The sequence below is a fragment of the Lissotriton vulgaris genome, chromosome 5 (genome assembly GCF_964263255.1).
Source record: "Lissotriton vulgaris chromosome 5, aLisVul1.2, whole genome shotgun sequence".
NCBI classification, from domain to species: domain Eukaryota; kingdom Metazoa; phylum Chordata; class Amphibia; order Caudata; family Salamandridae; genus Lissotriton; species Lissotriton vulgaris.
Genome location: NC_141693.1, coordinates 402591367 through 402605584, shown reverse-complemented (window position 1 = coordinate 402605584; position 14218 = coordinate 402591367). Strand labels below are relative to the sequence as shown.

General features: G+C 51.2%; 1 protein-coding gene across 3 annotated transcripts in view; it reads left to right on the top strand.

The window, feature by feature from the left end:
* Positions 1 to 14218, top strand: part of SLC16A9 (solute carrier family 16 member 9) — a 246081-nt gene that overhangs the window by 179522 nt on the left and 52341 nt on the right. The window lies entirely within an intron of this gene.

The window sequence follows — 14218 nt, the reverse complement described above, 5'->3', positions numbered from 1 at the left end:
GTGCCCTGCCATATGCACATGCAGACCTCGGGTGCAGAGTGCGGCAGTTACCTGGCTGGCATCGGTGAGGGAGCTCCCCCGAAGCTCAGCATGTAGAGGGGGTCCAGGCGCTGCAGCAGGGCTTAGGGTACACGCCTCCTCTCCCCAACTCACTCGTAAACAGAGGGTATGCGTGTAGTCTACCCCAGCTTATTGTTTTACGGATTAGCGGATGCTCTGGTGAATCCACTCACACACAGGAGGGGGCGTCCAAGCAGGGTTAGAATGGGAATAAGTAACCTGATAGACTACGACCACATAAAACGAACAGTAAACATAACAAATCCAAATAAACAAAGCATTAGCAATGGCAGGTTGTGGTGGAAAGGCATGGACAGCAGAGTTCTGGCGGGCATTTCCCTTGCGGGAGTGAGCAGCAAGGTGCGATAATTGCTGACAGATGGTCCTAAAGCTCGCTCCCGCAAGGGAATCGCCAAACGTGCACGCGTTGCCATTGAAAGCAATGCAATGTGTGTATGTTTTTGGCCTAAAAAGCGAATCAATTCCAAGAGGTCTCCTCCTATGCAGCGCTTTCGCGCAGCGTAGGCAAGACCTAATGAATGTGTCCTCATGTAATGCAACTGGTGCTATGTAACGCGCTCTGATACCCGATTCAGTTCAAGTTTGCGCTATATAAAAATTGTGTTAAAAAATAAAGGCTTCACTCAATCTTTAATCATTCGAAGATTGTTTTTTTCCCACTATAAATAAAATGAGTTTTGACTAACAGTAACACACGTCAATCACAGCATAAAAACTCCCTGGCATCAAATGACTGAACAAGATAAACAATTGCTGCTAAGCTATACGGCCATCTACAGGTTACCAGTTAGAATCCTGGCACAGCTGACTCAGAACTTTAGCCTTCTGAAGACGTGTAAGTGAAGTAGCACTCAGGTGGTTGATAGTAACACGTGCTGTTAGCAGTGCTGAGAAACAGCTGGCATGCTAACTAAATGATTACTTACTTTAAAGGCCTACCTCGTCTACCTTCAATGACAATCATTACTGGTGAACAGCTGAATGCGGTTATGAAGTCCTGCAAGTCTTACTCAGCAGATATCAAAAAGGTGGTATATAAATGAAAGCTAAGAATAAAACCAAGTTTTCCGAGGCTTATTTTTAGCAATATTGGGATAATACGTATTTCATATAACATTCAATACATGGGTGGATGCACTGGAACATACAAGTACCACCCATGTAATGTGCCTACATGGTGCAAGGTAACGTAAGGCAGGGTAATGTGTTGACTTTTTGTTGTTTTGTTTTACAAAGCCACACAAACAGGATTTGTGTGGCACTGAAGATCACAAAATAGATTTGCTTTAAGTTTGTGCCAGAAATGTGATGCAACCCCAACTCAAAATCTGGGCCTTTAACTTATACATTTATTTTTTAATACTAGTCCACAAATAAATTGGCAACAAGGAGAAATGTGAAAGTAGACCTGTTTCTGCTTAATTTGCAGCAAAGTCTGAATGTAAAAAATATTTTATAGGGTTAAGGCACCTGCTGAAGAGATCTTTGTGTTTCCAGTAACTTTGATGGAATAGTAATAATGATAAGATAACTCTGGAGGTTAACACATTTGGTGGAAAGATCTGTGTTTTGTCTAGTGCCAATTGACTCAAAGTAGCAGACTAGGTTAATGTGTTTACTGCAAAGCCCATCATGCAACATGCAGGTAACAGATTTTTTTATGTGGGTAGGTAAGTGGGTTACTGCTTTTAACACAGAGATCCTTTTGTTACTTGCAGTTGCACTGTAATCCTTCTAATATAGCAAAGTGAGCTATGAATGATGATATGTGACTCCCACACCTTGTGTATGTATTGGCATTTATATAGCGCACTACTTACCCGTAGGGTCCCAAGGCGCTTCGACCGCTGCGAAACCCTTCCTGGCTTCCCTGAGAGATGGTCCCTTAATGGGTATCTCCAGGGTGAGACCAGGCATCCCCGGCGGTCTGGTGGGGCCGTTAGTGAAGATGAGGCAAGCTAATGCCCAGAGTTGCCGAGTGTGATCGCTGATCAGAGTGGGCACCGAGGCGAGAGAATTATCGAGTCGGCTGACCCTGGTCCAGAAACCTGCCGCGCCGGGAATCGAACCCTGGTCCCGGGCCGTCCCCTGCTCTCGGGTCTGCCGCCTCTAACCAGTGAGCCACACTACTTCACTTGAGCCACACTACTTCACTAACCCTCACTGTCCTACTTAACACATTCTGTACATTGATTTACACACTTGTATGGTATATTGTCAATGTAATGCGTACGTGTTTTGTAAGGCGCTCTGACACCCTGCATTGGGATGAATAGTGCTATAAAAGAAATAAAAATACTGGTATTTAAATTGTTGTTTTGTACTGGGACAGAGCAACCTATCTAACCTTCTTACAGTACATACATATCTATTATATACGGGGTCTGAACTAAGTCAACATCGTGTCTCTCTTAAGTACCTCTGAAGTGCCATAAGCTGCGTGGCTTTTGTTTCCCTTCCACTGCATTTGCACCTACATGTGCGGCTACAGGCGGCTCCCAGCCTGGATAACTAAACAAAAGGGGGCTAAATGGACCCTGGAGTTCGGCCTGGAGTTCGGCCTATGCTGGAGTCTAAAATACCAACCTCCCCTCTCAGCCTGCACTTTGCTGCTTGGAATGAAAGCAGACAACGAGCAGGCACTGCTGAATGTGTTCTAGTGTTTGAAATTTACACCGGGACGAGTTCAGCAGTTCTTACAGTGGGGCCCAGCTGAAAATAGTGGATGGACGCCGTCCACCCGAATGTACCCCAGCTTGTGCCCTGAGGACTAGCTCCTTGCATACAACTCCATCTATGACCCATTCCTTCATTGTTCACATTCCCTCCGCCTATTCACTTTTAATGTCTGTTCCACCTTTGCCCTGCTGTACCTCATTCTGTGTGTCTTCTGGAAAAATGATAAAAGCATTTCAGTATACCAACTCTAAAAAAATTACATTTGCCAGTGCTTGTTGATTTTTCCAATTCATTTGATGCAATAAAGCAGCCAAACTTGGTTCATCTGCCGAATTCTACCTGAACTGCATTAACTCTGGGTTTCAGACATTTACTCCCTGCTGTTTCACAACCACTAAGGTTTTGTGAGATCCTTTCTTCGTCCAGCTGACAAGACCCCTTGTAGCACCACTACAGCAGCACTGCAAACACATCTATATTAATCAATCAATTCAATGTGATATAAATACAAAATGTTACATTTAGTTTGACAATGGATTAACAGTGTCTAAACTCATTAAAGAACATCATGATTAAAAAGAGAAAATTGAATACAAGATCAAAATGCAATGCATTATTGAAATAGTAAAAATAGCGCATACAGGTAAAGTGCTTTGTTTACTAAGATACCCTCCTGCTGTAGAAATTTTATTTTGTATTATCCATATAGAGTTCAAAACCTGTCCACATAATTGTGCAACTATATGCCAGAATGTTTTCTGATTTACTGTTTTAAGTGCTACAGTTAAGTCCTGCCAGATCTTCCTTTCCCATTCGTCCTTTTCCATCTCGAGTCCTTATGTAATTTTCTTTAGAGCTTTTGATGTCCTTTTGGTCCATATTCTTTTTTTTTTGTAAAATTTTTATTTTTGAGTTGCATAGAAAAATAAACATAGGGCTGCGGGGGAAACCGCACAGTGCACAAAGTCAAGGTAAACCCCTTGTACGCACATCAGCAATGACCCAAACCATATCATATCATACGCATATCCAGTCCAGGCTCGAGACAACATATCAATTAGGGCCACTGTACACAGTGTTCTACCGGCTTATCATTAGGTCAGTCCGGCTAAGATGACCAGTGCCGCAGTGTGCCGGACCCCAGACCTCCAAGTTCCATACAGGCGGTGCAAATAATCAATTCGCGGGTCCTCCACAGCCCAAAAAAACCAAAACAACCAACAACCCTATCCCACCCCTCCCTCCCCCCCGGTGGTGACGCCATTCACTCAACACTCAAACATATCCACATTACACTTGAAAGAGGTGCATCGATCTCAAAGAAGCTGGACATACGGCCGAGGGTAACCCCTTAGAAAGAAACGAAACCAGAGGACCCCACTGATATCGGAAATTCTTATACTGGCCCAGGAAGATGTCCGCCACTCTCTCCAGACTGAGCAACCTCCACAGCCGCGCATGCCACAATGAGACCGCCGGGGCCTCCTTCTTCTTCCAGGCCGCAGCCAGTGTGAGCTTCGCTGCGCCGAGGCACAGCCACAAAATCTTTTTATCTGCCCTGGTCTGATAAACGAGGCCAGGGTCTCGCAGCCCTAGCAGGACACAAGCCATAGATTCATCAATGGGATAAGTCAATATGTCCTTCACGTGGGAGAGGATTTCCTCCCAGTACGGACGGATCACCGGGCAGTCCCACCAGATATGGCGGAAGTCCCCCAGAAGACCGCAACCCCTCCAGCACCTATCTGAGGTCCCCGGAAAAATGCGGTGAAGCCTAGTCGGGCACATATACCATTGCATGATCGTTTTGAGGTGGGCCTCCCTCAAGTGCAAGGAATGGTTAAAGGTCGTCAAATCGCGCCACAGCGCCGACCATTCCGCGTCCGAGACATCTCGCCCCAGCAGTTCCTCCCATTGCCCCATATAACGAGGTCGAGGAGCTACTGTCGATTGAAGCAACAGCTGGTAAATGAAGGAAATGGCCCCCTTCATGGCAGACGTCCGCAATATAAAGGCTTCAAACGGCGTCGGTGGCCTCGTAGCCGCCTCCACTACTCCAGGTGACGTAGCCCAGTGAAGCAGCTGAACATGCCGGAAACGTTCAGTCTGGGGGACCCCATAATCTCTCATACAGTTAGCGAAAGTGAGGGTGTCCTGGCCGTGGAACAAATGGGTCAACGCCCGACAGCCCCCCTCCCTCCACACCGTAAACGGCCCCTCATGTAGTGCCGGTGGGAAAGCTGGGTTGTAATGCAAGGGCGTAAAAGGGGAAGGGAACGTGGTCCAACGGTCATCTCCCGCTAGTGAGTCCCACACCTTCAACACCGTGCTAGTGGGCGTACTGATATATGCATTGAGAGGGCGGTCCCTCTTCGGTTTCCAGGCTAGGTCCCAGATTGACCTACCGGCAACGCATCGATCCATATGGAGCCAGTGTTTCTCGGAGGTCTGTTGCGACCACTCCACCAAAACTCTCAGTTGCGCCGCTTTGTAATATAACTGCAGATCCGGGAGCCCAACCCCACCCTCCGATCTCGGCCGACGAAGAACTGCATAGGAGACCCGCGCCTGACCCCCCTGCCACACGAAGCGCAATATAGAAGTCTTGAGCCGTCGAAAGAAATCGCTGCCCATGGGGATAGGCAAGGCTTGGAACAAATATAAGAATTTAGGGAGGAGGACCATCTTCACAGCGTGGATTCTGCCCAGCCATGACAACATTTTTGGCTTCCACCTATCCAATTCCGCCCGGGACTTCGCCAGCAAAGACGGGAAGTTGGCCTGGAACAGCCCGCTCACCGTCGGAGTCAGATGGACCCCCAGGTAGACAATCGAACCTGTGGCCCAGGCCAACGGAGTCAGCGGGCGCACCCGGTCCCTCTCGACCTGCGACAGGGTAAGATTCAGGATGTGCGACTTGCTGTAGTTGACCTTAAAGCCTGCCACCCCCTCAAATTCCAACAAGACCTCCCTGATGCAAGGGAGCGAGCTCTCCGGATCAGTAATAGAGAACAAGACATCGTCCGCGAAGAGCGAAATCTTATGCTGTTCCCCCGCGAATGGCAGACCCCGGATCCCGCCATGCTCCCGCACCGCTACCGCCAGCGGCTCGATGCTCAGCGCGAATAGTAGGGGGGACAGAGGGCAGCCCTGCCTAGTGCCTCGAGTGTGAGTAACGAACGCTGACACATGACCATTCACCGCAACCCGGGACCGGGGGCAGCAGTAATTAGCCCTCACCATAGTGATGAAGGTCTCCGAAAAACCAAAGGCAGTCATGGTATTGAATAGGAACCCCCAGTCCACCCTGTCGAAGGCCTTCTCGGCGTCCAGGCCCACTAGGACTGCCGGTATACGAAATCGTTCCGCTTTTTCTATGAGATGCACCACCCGACGAGTGTTGTCATGCGTCTGGCGCCCCTTGATAAAGCCAGACTGGTCCGGATGGATTAGCGCCGGCATAAGGTCTTGTAGCCTACGTGCCAGGATCGCCGAATACAGTTTGGCGTCTAAGTTAAGAAGCGCTATCGGGCGAAAGGAGGCGCAATGTGCCGGATCCTTCCCCGGTTTTGGCAAGACCGTAATCATCGCCTCTGCCAGGGAGCCAGTGGAAGAACCAGAGGCGGCCACGTCATTGAACAGGGTGACCAAGAATTCGCAGAGCTCGGAAGCGTAAGATTTATAGAACACCGCAGTGTAACCGTCCGGGCCGGGCGCCTTGTGAAGCTTCAAGTTCTTAATTGCAGCTAGCACTTCCTCCCTGGTAATCGGTGCCCCTAAGAGCTCATTCCATTCTCTAGACACCTGCGGAAGGGGCAGACGTCTCAGGTATTCTTTCTGGGCAGCCGCGTCCAGGTGTTCCCCCTTGTAGAGGTCCGAGTAAAAGTGACCGAAGATGGCCGCCTTTGTCTCGTCCCGATGTTGAAGTTGTCCAGCAGAGTCGCGGATCCCTCCAATGTACTCACGTTCCCGCCTGTCACGAAGCTGTCGGGCCAAGTGCCTCCCCACCTTGTTGCCACAAGAGTAGGACTGTCGGCCCAACCTCAGAAGGGTGAACTCCGCCCTGTTACTGTAATGGGCCCTCAACTTCCCCCGTACCGCCGTGAGAGGCCGGAGGGTCACCCTCGAGGGGTTGAGTTTATGCGCCTGCTCGAGAGAAGCCAATTCAGCCTCCAGGGCCTCCCTCTCCTTGCGTCGCATCCTATTGAGTTGTGCGTTAAGGCCCAAGCAAGTGCCCCTGATGGACGCCTTAAAGGCATCCCACGTGTTGGGTACCGAGGTATCAGACGGTGGATTGAGGGCAAAGAACTCCCTGATGGCCACTCGCAGCGCCTTGTTAGAGGTTTCGTCCCGAAGCACCGAAGCCGGGAAATACCATTTCCGTTGCCCGGTGCCCGCCGACGACCAGCGCAAAGTAAGTACCAGCATGCTGTGGTCCGAGACCGAGAGGGGCAGTATGGTGGAGTCAAGGACATCTCCTCTAAGAGCCTGGCTAAGGAATATGTGGTCCAGTCGTGAATATGAGTGGTGTACATGAGAAAAAAACGTGTAATCCCTGGACGTTGGATGTAGAAACCGCCACCCGTCAACCAACCCCATTTCCGTAACTTTCTGCCGTGACATCTCTGAGAACACACCAGTATCCGCCCTGCGAGCGCCAGAACAGTCCAGCGCCCCGTCCCACACCAAATTACAGTCCCCCATGAGGAACAACTGCCCTTCAACAAAATCCCCCACTTTATGCAGTAAACCTTGCAAAAACTTATTCTGGCCAGTATTAGGAGCATACAGCACAACAAAAGTACAGAGCCTCCCCTGGACCAGCCCCTTCACCATCAACCAGCGGCCCTCCCTGTCCGTGCGTATCGCCACAGGCTGGAAACGCAGCGAGGCATGGAAGAGGAGGGCCACCCCCTTGTGCTTTGTGGATGCAGAGGATCTGTAAATTAGGGGATACGCCTTATGCTTCAAACGCAGCTCATCCGTACGTGTAAGGTGAGTTTCCTGCAGACCCACTACATCTAATTGGTGGTCCGTTATATATTTCCACACCCTTTGCCTTTTCTGCGGAGAGTTCAGTCCCTTAACATTCCAGGTCCCTATGCTAACAGGCATCGGGAGACAAAAAAACAGAATCCTCTATATCTCGGGGGCATGCCCTCCACCCCTGTCGGGTGATGCCCTGGCGACAACACGTGTTAAGATCCGGCTCCCGCCAGCCCTCCGCCCCACTGTCCCAACCTCGAGTCCCATGCCTACCCGCCTCGCATCTCCCATACCAACAGCACCTCCCAGCTTCCCTCTCACCACCACACAACACTCTCCACAACACGACAGCGTCACCACCAACACCCCCCCTCGCCCCCAACCCCAACACCCCAAACAACCCCCCCAAGACCCTCCCCCCCCCGGAAACCCCCTCACAAACCAACGAAAGTCCAAAAGGGTCCTCCATGGGATAGCGAGGAGACATCGGCCGATGTCCCCCAGAAATCTCGTACCTGGGCGTCTTCTCACAAAGTACATACGAACCCACGATACCTGCAGGGGTGCGCCCCTCCGGCGCCAGCCAGATCCTTTTTCAGAAATCACGCCGCCCCGGAACCAAGCTGAGAGGCAGACAGCGTGGCGGTGGCAACCGAGGCCACCGCGTCGTTCCGTTCTTGCATGCTGGTGGACCTGTCAGGCACCCTCCCCCCCCCCCCCTCCCCGCCCACCCTGTGCCAGGAGGGGGACCGTCGCCGGCCCCTCGTAGAGGGACTCCTATCGCCATGTGAAGCATCCGGGCCGTCGATCCCCAGTAGATCCATTGCCACTTGAAGGGACCTGATCTGTTCAAGCCTGTTGTTCCAACGAAATATGATGCGAAACGGGTGGCCCCAGGAGTAAGCAATATTGCGGTCCCGCAAGAAGGCAGTCACTGGTTTGAACTCCCGCCGTTTCTGTAGAGTAGAAGCCGCCAAATCCTGGTACAACTGCGGGTGGTGCCCACGAAACTGGATAGACGAAGCCTCCCGGGCCTTCTTCAGAATGCGCTCTTTCAACTGAAAATCGTGGACGCAGACTAGGATGTCTGGCGGAGGGCCCCCCCCGCGCCTAGGAAGACCAACTCTATGGGCCCTGTCCATCTTGACATCAGTAAGTTCGTCGTCGTCCAAGATCTGCTGGAACAGCGCCAGGACATAGCCTCTCAGATCGCCGGACTCCCCGTCCCACGGCACCGACTTAATACGAACGTTGTTCCGCCTGGAGCGGTTCTCCAGGTCCTCCGCATGGGACTGCAGGTTCAGATTCTGCTCCCTAAGACACAGCACATCCTGTTGCAGCTGATGGACATCATTAGCCAAATTAAGATCACGGTCCTCTAGGGTGGCTACCCTCTCGCCAACCCCATCCAAGTCTCTCCTCACCTCCCTAAGGTCCGACGCAAGCTGGGACCGCAGCTCTGAGATGTCATCTTTGATGGAGGCAAACAGCTCAGTCATGAATGCCTTTGTGACCGGCGCCTCACCGTCCCCCGATGCGGAGGAGGAGCTCGCCCCAGGCGATGGCGGGAGCTGGGAGCCCCTGGTCAGGCCATCCTTGTTAACCTTCCCCCTCCTCTGGTTGTTCGCCATCACAAGATCGGTCGTGTGCGTCACCCCAAGCAGTCCACAATTCGCCGGCGACCACAACCCACTGCGCAATAGCCGCCCGCGAGGTGAGGCGTCCGAGGCGGGCCCCCTCCTCCCCCGCTCCACACCGCGGGCCTCCCTGTGTCCTCCTCCGAGGTGCCTGGGCCGCTATAGCAGGTCCGCTCCACTCCACTGCCAGCCCTTCAGATCTTGCGATAGCCCCCACCAGGTCACAGTCCAGTGGTGCGCGCGTCCCCCAAGACCAGAGAGCGCCTCACAGGCCCGGGCCACTGCTCCCCGGTGGTATGGCGCCAAAGTTCGCTGCTCGGCACAGGCCCTCCGAGCCGAGCCTCACTCAGGTCGCAGGCTGCAGCCTAGACTTCAGGTGCCTCGCCACCCCTCTACCACAGGCCGCCGCCGTGCAGTGTGCCCTGTACACGTAGGCTACGTGTGGCTGCAATCCTCAGTGGGCCCACTCAGGGGGGGCCGCCCATCCCGCACCAGGCCGTCCTCGCACTCGGCCAGAGTCCTATGCCGCCTCCTCGCAGGTCCTGTCCAGCAGCCCGGCCCCGCCGGCGTCCTCCGCGTGCCAAATCGCGGACCTGAGCCCCCTCCGGCTGCCACCAGGCGCTCACCTCCTTCCGTACTGCAGGGCCTCCGCTCCTCCGATCCGCATACAGCCCCTGATTCCGCCGCCGCTCCACACAGCTCGACACACGGGGAGGGGGCAGCGGGGCAAACGCCGACCTCCGGAGATCCCGCCGGCTACTGAGGTGCCGCTCCAGGCATCGGGCCGACCTCCATCCCCTTACGGCGTCCGCTCTGCCTGCACTTCCTGTCGGCTTCCCTCCTACGCCAGTCCGGCGTCGGGCAGGCCCTCCACCGCTCCAGCTCCAAGAGCGCGCCTCTCCCCGCTGGTCGCTCCGATGGACTAGCGCCGCCACCAGAACTCAGCTACCATGCTCCGGTGCCCCCTGGCAGCAGAACCACCGGTCAGAGCACGGTCCCGGGGGTGCTATTCGGTGCTTTGCTGAAGTCGGCGCCGGAGGGAACGCAGAGAGCGACTCACTCCGTCGCCATCTTGGCCACGCCCCCCTGGTCCATATTCTTAATTGACTTAAGTAGAGAAAGGTTTGCATCCTTACATTGTTTATTAAACCAATTTTTACTGTTATCTTGCTTTCTTGTTTCTTTTATCTCCCAGGCTAGTTGAGCTCTTAGATCACCATAGTGCTCCTCAAGAAAGGATGCTATTATTTCACTTATGATTATGACAGGGGAAAGGAGGGGGTCTTGCTATAGTCTACAAAGACAAATTTCACTGCAGAATTGAAGATTGTGAAATATCCGACTCAGAGAGTGCTCGTTTCACCATCCAAATAACACCTAACAAATCCCTTTCAGGTCTTCTTATCTATCGCCCGCCGGGCTGCATAAGACAGTTCACAGGATCCCTATTAGAAACTACTTTAACGGCCGCGGCTCTGTCTCCGAATTTTTTGATTCTAGGAGATTTGAATCTTCATTTTGATGATCCGAATGACAAAGTTGCAACTGATCTCTGTTCAGATCTTAAATCGCTTAAGCTAAGGCTTGTAAATAAAGAGGCAACTCATAATAAGGGTCATCTTTTAGACCCTATCTTCTCAAATTGTAATCAGCTTATCTCTACTCCCCCCCCCCCCCCCCTTCCTGTACCCTGGTCCGATCACTTTCTAGTCCCATTTTCTTGGAAAACAGGTATAGAGGTACAACGGGAAGCTCCGCCTCGTATTTTGGATAGGGCTTGGCCCAAATTATCTCTGGAAGAGCTGACCCGAGCACTCGAACAAACTGCCCCTAAAATAGAACCAAACCCATTGGCCGCAGATATTAGCTTCTGTAACTGGCGGAACAATTCCCTGGATCAGGTATTACCGTTGAAAACAGTAACAAAGAAAAGTAGCACTTTTAAATCTCCATGGTATACCTCAGAGCTCAGAAACCTCAGAAAAATCTGCAAAAAATTAGAACGCAGATGGAGGAAAGACTGGGCAATTAACAATAAAGAGGCATATCGTTCTGCTCTGAGATTATATAAAATCTCCCTGATAAAAGCACAGGTGGCCTTTTTTGAGAATAAAATCAACTCGGCCTCCAACTCTGCGAGAGAAACTTTTAAGATAGTTAAACAACTATTTAAGGTGCCTTCCTCTGTTAATACCCTAGATTGCTCAGAAGAAAGATGCAATCAACTTGCGGACTTTTTTGACTCCAAGATAGTAAACATCCTTGAGAGTCTTCCACAGAATCTCCCTGCACCAGATGATAACACAGATTTGGCACCTATTTCTGGCCCCCGGCTTGACTCTCTGAGCAGTATTACTAGGGAATATTTCTGTAAAGCCCTATCCTCCATGAAAAGTGGCTCCCCGGCCGATCCTGCGCCTATGTATGTTCTTTAGAAGATTGCAGACACTATTGCCCCAGTGGCAACAGAGCTTCTAAATGCCTCCTTTTCTTGTGGGGTCGTGCCACCCAGCTGGAAACAGGCCAGGGTCAAAACCCTTTTAAAAAAAACTGGGCTTGATCCCTTGGACCTGGCCAATTTCCGCCCGATTTCACTGTTACCCGGCCTGAGTAAGATCGCTGAAAAAATGGTGAATCAGCAGCTCTCCGGATTCCTGGAAATCAATCAGCTGCTGAATAATTCTCAAACTGGCTTTCGTCCGGGGCAAGGGACGGACCCAGCCCTTATAGTGGTGGCAGAAGAGGCAAGGTGCATCTTAGATTCAGGAGGATCCGCTGTTATGATCCTCCTGGATCTAAGCGCTGCATTTGATACGGTGGATCATAAAATTCTAATGCACCGTCTCGCCAAACTGGGCGTTGCAGGAATGGCCCTTAAGTGGCTTACATCCTTTCTGAATAATCGCTCTTTCAGAATCTGGGAAGGTGGTGTGCTGTCTAAATCTACCCCCCTCCAGTGTGGTGTCCCTCAGGGCTCTTCATTGAGCCCTACTTTGTTCAACGTTTATATGGCCCCACTGGAGGAAGTAGTCGCCCCCTTTGGGATTAAAACAGTCACCTATGCGGACGACACCCAACTGGTCGTCTCGCTAACCCAACAAGAAGGATGTTTGGATAATCTCTCCGCCTGCCTTGTTGAGATATTCTCCTGGATGTCCAGTTCGCGGCTCAAACTCAATGGAGCGAAAACAGAGATTATGCTCCTCGGTCATCACCTTACATCTTTCCCCAAAGCCGCCTGGCCCTCCTGCCTAGGTGAGCTGCCCATACCAAAGGACAAAATTAAAAGCTTAGGGGTGTGGCTTGAGCCCGATCTGACTTTTAAGACACATGCACAGAAAGTTGCAGGGACCTGCTTCGGACTGCTCCGGTCAGTGCGGAAAGTTCTCCCTCTTTTGCCTCCCCAGTCCAGGACACTTCTGATTCAGGGGTTAATACTATCGAGACTGGACTACAGTAACGCCCTGTTTCTGGCAGCCCCTGAAGCCACCTTTAACATTCTCCAACGGGTGCAGAATGCTGCAGCCAGGATGCTTGCAGGTACGTCAAGAAGATCTTCAGCTAGACCGGCCCTGAGAGCACTCCATTGGCTGCCAATATGCGAAAGAGTCATCTTTAAAGCGCTATGCATCACCCATAGGGCTCTTCAGGGCAAAGGACCTCCGATCCTCAGGAGCCTGATATGCCCCTATAAATCATCCCGGGCTCTCCGGTCGGACCGTGGTAATCTTGCAAGGGTCCCCAGAGTTATGAAGGCACGCAGAGGGGGTCGCCGCTTTTCCTTAAATGCAGCAAAGAATTGGAACTCCCTTCCCAATTGGATTCGCGCAGAACCCTGTCATCTTAAGTTTCGAAAGGCACTTAAAACAATTATTTTTCCTAAGGACTCCTAATTATTGGTTTCATCCTCAGTTTGCTTTTTGTTCTATTTTCTGTTAGCGCTGGGACGCTTTCGGGCAGCCATGCGCTTTATAAATCTAATTTCATTCATTCATTCATTTCAAGTTTAAGTTCTATTACTGTTTGAGCAAAGTCTATGCTCCTTGTAGCTGGAGTATCTGGTGTTGAACCAGGGTTGTGGAGCATATATCCCCCAAGGGAACTAGGGTTGTTGACCACTTCCTCGTTTGCATGGACCGCAAATCTGTTTGTACTGGTCACTGCAATTTCATGTGGTGGGGGCATGAAATGAAGAATGCTCTGTTGTGGCTGAGCATCAGCATTAACTAGAGCTGTAACATTGTGGCTACTAAGTGATGTCTGTGGCTCACTGGATATTTGAACTTTCTCTTGAGGTCTGGTGAAAAGTTTGGCAATAAGCTTATCTTTGATAGGGGCAGATACAGGGGACTGAGGCTTGAGCATTGTTTCGATCTCCTCTATAATGACATCTATCTCACTTATTGTACAATTGCTGGATGCGTTCACCTTGAATTGTGACTGTTTCTTTGGTTTACCAGCCTCCTGTGGTACATCTGCAGCCTTACTTTTAACCATCGTAAAAAATTACACCACAGCAAATACCCAGGCTTAAGGCAGTCCTTTAAGTAGCATGAGATGAGTAAAACTCAGCAGTCAAATTATTGGTGCTGCCCAATAAGCGCTAGTTAGATACATTCTTACAAAGACAGTAAAACGAGAAGAAAAGATTCCAATATGAGTAGGAGATATGTTGCTCAAGGCACACAAAGCCAAGAGGGCAACAAGGTCTTTTTCAAGTTCTGGTGGGCACCGATGGCCCCGCTCTTGGCCTGAGCAGAGCCCTGGCTCATCCCAAGCTGCAGGTCTCGTTGGCCTTGATATGTGCTGAACTTCAGGAAGAGCCCGCCTTCTTC